This window comes from Cibotium barometz, chromosome 28 (assembly GCF_041138505.1).
Source record: "Cibotium barometz isolate CiBa-2024 chromosome 28, ASM4113850v1, whole genome shotgun sequence".
Classification (NCBI taxonomy): domain Eukaryota; kingdom Viridiplantae; phylum Streptophyta; class Polypodiopsida; order Cyatheales; family Cibotiaceae; genus Cibotium; species Cibotium barometz.
The window spans coordinates 14,467,766-14,476,378 of record NC_141073.1 but is presented as its reverse complement, the minus strand read 5'-3'; the positions used below and the strand labels follow the sequence as shown (position 1 = coordinate 14,476,378).

The following is an 8,613-nucleotide window of genomic DNA, read 5'->3' as shown; positions in this document are numbered from 1 at the left end:
GCGGGTCCTGGTGGACTAAGACAAAGAGCTCCCTAATGACCGTGTAAGGAGAGAGAGGGGGAGCATACATATGAGTGTGTAAGGAGAGAGAGGGGGAGCATACATATGAGCGTGTCTTTGAAACCATTTAAAGTATTAATTTTATCTTTATTGTGTACAGGTGTGATCAGTGGGTCATAGGCAGGATTATCGGATAAGCAAGTCTGCTAACATGTCTGATCGGATCTTGTGTCCATGTAATCGATGCAAGCAAACAGTCATCCATTAACGACAAATAGCTAATGAGCATGTAGAAGATTGGGGGCAATGGGACGATAGTGTAATCGAGAATCAAATATGCCAATACGCCTCCAAAGAACCAGTAGATTTCTCGCAGGCACTACCATCATATCCACCACGTTCGCAAATGTACCAACATAATATCGTGGAGGATGTAACGCGTGTGCCCTTAACCACACATGGAGACTCTAACATGGATGGTCCCTTACATGATGAGGATATGGAGGAGATGATTGAGGCTTTCTACATGAATGAAGAGTCCAGTCCGCATGATGAGTCCAATCCAAATCCCATTGATGTTCGACAAGATGATGAGGGCATTCAACGATTGGGATCTCTAGCCTCTACTCCATTATTCGAAGGCTCTCGTGCCACAGTCCTTCGAACTTGTTTGTCAATGCTTAATTTGCAATCCATATATGGATGGAGTAATGCGAGTGTTAGTGCCCTCTTCTCACTTATGAAGTCAACTATCCTACCATTGTAAATGCAATGCCGGCATGCAGGGAAGAGGCAAAGAAGATCTTAGCAGATATAGGAATGGATTACAATAGTATCCACGCATGTCCTACCGATTGCATTCTATTTCGAGGGGAATACGCCAACATGGAATCATGTGTGTCAAGCTAGCAGATATCGTCAAGGTCTTACAGGCACCACAATACCTACAAAGGTGCTTCGACACTTTCCTATACTACCTAGAATCAAGCATATGTTCGAGTGTCCAGATATAGCAAAGCTAATGACATGGCACTCTACAAATAGGTCCACTGACAATGTGATGTGCATTCCAGCTGATTGTGCAGCTTGGCAGCATATTGAGCAACAATGGCCAGAGTTCAAGAAGGAACCTCGCCACCTTAGATTAGGTCTTGCCATGGAAGGAGTGAATCCTTTTGGTTTACGGTCCACTACTTGGAGCACATGGCCAGTGGTGTGCGTCAACTATAATATTCCACCTTGGCTAACAATTAAAAAGGGTCATCTTTTACTTGCATTGCTTGTGCCAGGGAAGTGCAAGGTTAGAAACATGGACATATACTTGGCTCCACTAGTGGATGAGCTAAAAGTCCTTTGGGATGGTATTTCTATCATAGACGTGTCAAGACGTAGTGGGTAACGATCAGTTAACTTGCGTGGCAATTTGATGTGGCCAGTGGCCTTGCAACAAGTGGCTATCATGCTTGTCCTATATATGGTCCAGCACTCAATGCTTGATACTCTAACTCACTTAAGAAAAGAGAATCATACAAGATTTCTTCCTGCAAATCATCCCATGCGGGAGGGTAGTCTTGCAAAACCACCTACACCATGGACAACCTCCTCTCAATATAACTCATGGATAGAGAATGGAGGGGAAAGTCCCAGTTCTTTTGGAATGAAACGACTATCAATCTTCCACAAGTTGCCATATTGGAGGAGACTTCTTGTGAATAACCTGCTAGATCCAATGCATATCTTCAAAAATGTTGGGCAAATACTATGGGAACGCTTAGCTGGAGCTCGAGACGACAATAAAGCTCGGAGTGATCTAAAAGATGCACGGATCTTGCATATGCAACCATATTGGCCTCTAATAGGGGTAGATAAATCGGTCACACTCCAAACTGCACCTTGGGTGTTGACGAGAGAAAAGGAGAAGAGGGTGAAGAAGGTCATAGCCGAATTTTGTACACCAACAGGACACATGCATTGCTTAAAGGGGGCATTCACAAAGGATAACAAACTATGTGGGTTGAAGACACATGATTGGCACAAGTTCTTGCAATATATTCTCCTAACTTCAATAAGAAATTGGGCAACACCAGAGGTTCGCCAAGTAATTTACAAAATATCCCGTTTGGTAAGGTGGATTTCTCAAAAGGAGATCACACTAAGTAGCATTGATGAGAATAGGATTAATGCAGCAGAAGCAGTTTGTATGCTTGAAAAGCACTTCCCAACAAGTATCCTCACAATACAAGTTCATCTCATGGTTCATATAGTGGATGAAGTTGCAATTGCAGGAATTGTCCATAGTAGATGGATGTTCTTCCTTGAAAGGTTCATGAAAACTTTGAAGGGATTTGTGCGTCAATGAGCAAGACCAAAGGGTAGTATGGCAGAGGGTTGGTTGGTTCAAGAGTCCCTAGTATACCTCTCTGAATTCCTTGGACAAAGAGAACCATCTATGCCTGTACTATGACACAACAAAGAAGATGACAGAATGATTGGTGAGGTGCTACAAGGGAGGGGACTTGACCGTAAAATGGATCTTATTCTAGAAGAAAAGGTGAATAGGTTTTGCATTCTAAATCATCCAAGGAGAAGTGGATGAAAGAATATGAGATAGAAAGGAATAGAATTTCCAATGAAAGACAAGAGTATAAAAGAGCCCAAAGAAACATGTCAAACGTCCAATATCCTCCAAGTTTAAGAGAACTACCAAAATTTATGAGGCTTGCTTGGTTGCATAACAAACTACAAGAAGCAGTTTTAAACAGGGAGACAGTGACAGAAATTGAGAAAGAGTTTGCAAGAGGATGTAGTAGAAAATATGAATCTTTTGGTGCTTTGTGGTCACACAAACGACATTTTTGAGTGCATCGGATAAATCACAAAAGACAAACATTTGACTCGAGGGTCATGGCATCATTTGATCAAGAGATAGTTACAAGGCAAAATGATGAGGTGCAACTTTCAAAGATAGAGTATTGTGGAAGGATACAAAATGTTTTTCAAGTGGACTACAGAAGCTTCCATATGTTTCTACTTGATGTGCAATGGTTCAAGGCGACCACAACAGGGCAAAACCCAACAATTCGAAGAGATGGCTCAGGCTTTGTTGCCATTGACTCAACAAAACTATGGACAAATAGAAGTGACACCTTTGTACTTGCAGAGACATGCGAGCACGTTTAGTACTCCAACTTTTAATTAGATTTGTATATAGTATATTTATGGTTTTAAATCCTAATTAACTAAATATATGTACTAATTATTAATTACTCCAAGCATGTGTTAATTTTCACAGGTCGTTTTTCAACCAGTTCCAACAAATCCAACATGGTGGTATGTCATTCAAGTAGCTCCAGGTAGCAAGCAAATATATGAGGAGCACGAGCTTATTCAAGAGCAAGAGGAAGCAAATACCAGTGATATCGATCATTGTTCAGTAGATCACAATAACATCGAGCACGTAGATATAATTATCTGGTCCGCCAATGATATTTCTTATAATGGATCAGTAGAGGTGGAAGATGAACATCAACTAGATGAAGATGCAGATGATGCAGATGAAGACAATGAGATAGAGACAGTACTCCAAGATCTAGAGAATAATATTAATGACATTAATTATGATCAAATAGACACAAATGCAGATCCTAGTATGCTTAATGATGATGCTGATGTATATGATCATCATCATCGCGTAGACATGCAAATGGGTGAACTTGATATTTTTATTGATATTAAAGCTCACCAAGATCTTCTAGAAGATGATAACTATTGTGATATGGATGATGTTTAATTTTGAAAGTGTTTTTTTTTTAATCCCAAATTTTTCGGGCCTAATACCGGGGGTTTTACCGAGGGTATTACCGGGGGTATTACCGGGAATATTAGCGGGGGTTGTTAGCGGATCGCCGCGACGGACGTCTAATAGCATAGCTATTCAAGCACTAACACACTCTTGTTCAATGCTAGGGAAGGAACCCGATTAGGGCATGGAGGCGCATAGAGGTTGTCAATCTCTATGGAGTCTAATGCTAAAACATGCAATGCACAAAGCTCTATGTGATAAGGTCACACACACATCACTAATCACTAATCACGCTTAACATAAAGCTAAGCAAGATTAGGCATCTACGCATACACATCCAAATCCGAGATACACACTCGTAGAATGCTTCACAAGACTCACAGGGACACTACGGAAATGCTAAAACATGAGACTTAATTAATTAAACACCGTAATTAAGCTAATCGAGAGATTAAGCCCTCTTAACAAAGTTGTGGGAAATTACTAATTAAGCATGCAAATGACTTAGCAATTACCTAGAGACTACTCTTTCATCATCACATAACTCAAAAACATCAAATTAAGCTCACAATGACAATATTAAGCTTGCTAATCTCGAAAACAAAGAGAGCTTAAATCAAAGAAAATTGATAGCTACGCGAAGAGAAACACCTGTAGATTGTATTGCAATCAACGGAATAGCAATGTCGATTACAGTGGGCGTGTAGTGAGCGTGGGAAGTTGCCTTCACAAAGAGGTAAAAGCTTCTGCACGTTTTCCACTTATCTTCAATAATAATTTTACTCTATTTTACAAAAAGTCACTTAAGTGAACCTTAGGCTTCCCAAACAGGTTGTGGGTTCAAATCTTACTTACAAACTGGAAGCACTAAGCCCCTTTTTACATTACATGCTCTCATTTACATAAAAAAGGGTGAAATTAAATGATCTAAGTGTAAAAATTATGTTCCCGGGCTCCCGCAGCATCTTCAATAAAAGCGCCTCGCGTCTTCAATCTGCGCCCCATTCCGCCATTTCGGAACACCGTTTCCGCTGACATCTTCAATCTTCACTTGGTTCCGCAAATCCCGGAACACTCCCCCAAACCTATTTCAGTGTCCGTCCCTGGACACGGGCAATGTTGTGTCCAAGGGTAGTAGTGTTCGTAATGAAAAGACGACTGGTTGTCTTCTTGTTGCGTTTGTATGCTTCTGTAAGGCATAGGGTGCAATTCATGGGATTGAATTCTTGTGGAGACCAGGCTTTGCTTTGGCTTTGTTGTGTTGATGTTCTCTGCTTGTACTTAGTTGAATGGTGGTTGACAACCTCCCTTGAGCTTTATTGTCTTTAAGAAAATAAAAAGGAAAAGAAAAAGATGTAAGCGCTAAACGCCTGATTTGGCCGAGGGGAAAAACCTAGTGGGAAAAAGTGCCCTGGCTTTTCGATCTTAGTGAGTATTTATTATTGCTGGAGTTATCTTTAAAGTGTAACTCATGTGATGACTGTGCATGGGTGGAAGTAAAAAGGTGCCTAATGCATGTGTCCAATGGTGGGACACCCTAGAATGCATTCACAGAATATGCAATCAAAACAGTATGATGTGCGTGAGAAGAGTTTTGATGGGTGCTTTTAGAGGTAAATGTAGCGCATAGAGCACTAAGAAGCGCTCAAATAGCTATCATTACTCCTAAAAGGGCTTTTGACGTCGAGGTTTCTCCACTCTCCTTACCTGTGCACATGTGCGTGAGTGTAGGACTCTCCGCCACTCCACCGACACTTAAGTAACTTAGACTTTGACACTTATGCTCATCTCATCCAGCATGAGCGACACACATATTAGCTCAACTCTCCAGCTTGAGCATAGTTGCATACCAAATGAAGAAAAAGAAGTAAGTTTTAATCGCATGCAAACTATATTCACAGAGTAGATATGACTTGAAGCTTTGGGACTGACGCCTTGCTCATTTATCGGCTTGGCTGCCCGACTCTTGACTCTTATGCCTACCAACACATTTATTCGTTGGTGGTGACTTGACTTTATTGGAAAGAGCTCTTACCATGAGTAGTGCTTGTAGTTTTTGTGCTCTTTCTTTGATTGTAGATCAGCTATCATTCATAACCCGTAGGTTCACACATGAAGTTCTCATGCAAATTAAATGCAGCTGCTCGACCGGAAAGGTATGTTTCCATCTTGAAGTTGTGAGTTTCCTGACTTGGTGGTATCACTTTTTTGCACTTTTCAGTCCTGCTGCAGCTATATTTTGGCCATCTCCTGTACCTGAACAAGTCAATTATGCATCTAGACTGCTAGGTAGACTTTTTGTGATGCAAGGAATAAAACTGTATGCTCCAATCATCCATTGCATGCCCAGAAGCCCATTTTCATGAGAGTCGCGACTCTCATGCTTTTCCTATTGTTAGCTGATTTTGATGTTCTTACCACAGGGCTGCATCCCCTGCATGTCATTAACATCTCCTATGGCCCTGTACCCTGATTGGTGAATTTTCTTGGTTTGCTAGATGAGATCTAGTGCTTTCAGAGTCAAAAATTCTGAAATTCTAAAATTGGGCTATCTCATGAGCATGAAAACTAGTATCTTTCTTCTTGCCAGAACCCTCAGATGATTAAAGTGCCTCCCCCAAACCTAAAGTGGTGTCCATCCTCGGGCACTAATAGTTGAAGTACTTGGGTGAGATAATGTATTGTGTTGCCGCTCTTGTGGTCTTGTGCATGGGAAAAGAACAGTGTCTATGCATGGCCATGTAATGTGGCCCTATATGCGTTGAATATCTATGCATGGGTAACAATATGCGGTGCAAAAGAAGAGGGTCTTGGAGCAATTATGGTCCAAGGGCTTTTGCTGGCGAGGCTAGTGTTTGTTGTCGTTTTCTGCTCTGGGAGCAAAAATGTCCTCTAGTTTGCACAAAATGTCTAGCCGATTGTACCCAAACATGTTAGATGCAAACTGTGAAGCTTTACTTGTGAGCTTGTAGCTTGGGCTACTAGCTTTGTTGACTTGTTGGTGTATTATCATTGGTTGCATCTGTGGAGGACAATTTGGATGCCGGCTTTGTTACCGTTAGAGTGTGCATTAGAATAGACCTAGTCTTTGGCACCCATTTCCCTTTTTCTTGCCTTGTAGCCTTTTGCTTTGGTTTGTCCATGGAAACGGTTGTAATGGCTTATTCGTTTTTGGCAATGCTTTCGGTAGTGTAGTGCTTGAAGCCTTTGGTTTCCATTGCGGACCTGTAACTTTTTCTTTCTTCGGCATTGATACTTGTACCTGTGTGGATAGGATTGAAGAAGTTTTGCATTGCTTAGGAAGCCATATATACCTTGCTCCTTCATAATATCCTTGTGCTTGTAAAGTCTTCTTTGGGATCCATCGTATGCTGTAAAGAGCTGTAGGCACATAATTTGAAGTCTGTAATGGCTTTTTCTTGACCTTTGATTTTCTTTTGCGACCTGTGGTACTACTCGCTTGTTTAGGAATTTGCGATTGAGTAGTGCACTTCTTTTTTGGAACCCATATGAATTTTTTGTCCCTCTGAGCTTGTATCAGCTTCTTTGGAACCCATGTTTGATAACTGTTGGGCCTCCAGGAGTTCACTTTTCTTTGATGTACAAGATGCTTCTTTTCTTGAACATGTTCACCTTTTACCGCACCAACTTGGCTTGTTGAGGGTTGTTGCTATCTTTGTGGAAGTGTTCGAAATGGTTCTTCAACACAGCTGATGCATCGGACTCCGTATCTTGATAACATTCTTTGCTGAGGAACGGTTCAAATGCATCTGTATTTTCCATCGTGAATAAGACTCCCTCTCGCTTCCAATGAGGTCTACAATTGTATTTTCGTTGCCATGGTTGACCTAAGATCACTGGCGTGAGCATTGTACCTGGCTTCATGACATAAAACTTGTGCACCAGATTAGAATTACTACTGCCAATGAAAAGAGGTAACTCTATTATCCCTTCTACAGAGGAATGATCTCCAGCAAAGGTTCCAACCCTCATTTTAGATTGTGTTAGTGGTGGCTGACCAATGCTGTCCCAAGTGTCGTAGCTTATAGAGTTTATATCTGCTCCTGAATCTATCAAAGCACATTGTGCTATTCGTGTATCACCTATCTCTACACAAATGTAGGGTCTTAGGCAATCCGGATCCTCTTCTATCTCTCCATTTTGTTGGCAGATTCTTTGAACTTCCGTCCGTTTAAGCACTTCTCGGATTTTACATTTATGTGCCTGATCCTTGCTTTCTTCCATGTTTTCAGCGATGTTGGTGATTACCCTGATCATGTGGAAAGGTGTTAAGTCGTAGCCCTCTTCGTCACAGAAGACAGTTGGGGTTACTTCATTCACACACACATCCAGAGTAGCCAATACTTCATACCATCCATCTGGTTGTAACTTGGCTTCAGGAAAAGGTTCAGGAATGTATGCTTCATCATCCCCATCTCTATCCTTTTCGCACATCTCTTTCTCAAGGCTTCCACACTCAGAAGCTCCACACATCCATAGTTGAGTTTCAAAGCTTTCTCTTGAGTGTCTCGTAGACTTTTCAATTGCAGTTGTTGTAGACTCAAAATCTTCTATAGGGGTTCTTGCCACGTCTCTGTAGGAGTGATCTGTGAGGTTTATCCGCGTAATTGCATCCTCCTTCCGCAGATAGATATAGTTAAAACCCCAATCTTGAATCATCTTTAGTTGACGCATGAATGGTCTCCCGAGAATGATGTCATAGTTGGGATTTAAACCAAAATCCACTACCGCAAAAGTTTGCTCGTATTCGACCCCACACGATGTGAATACCACTTTTTCAAGCAGTCCTA

General features: G+C 41.4%; 1 pseudogene; it reads left to right on the top strand.

Moving 5' to 3' along the window:
* The first annotated feature begins 472 nt into the window (after positions 1-472).
* LOC147622547 (uncharacterized) lies at positions 473-2,359 on the top strand (annotated as a pseudogene).
* The last annotated feature ends 6,254 nt before the right edge of the window (positions 2,360-8,613 follow it).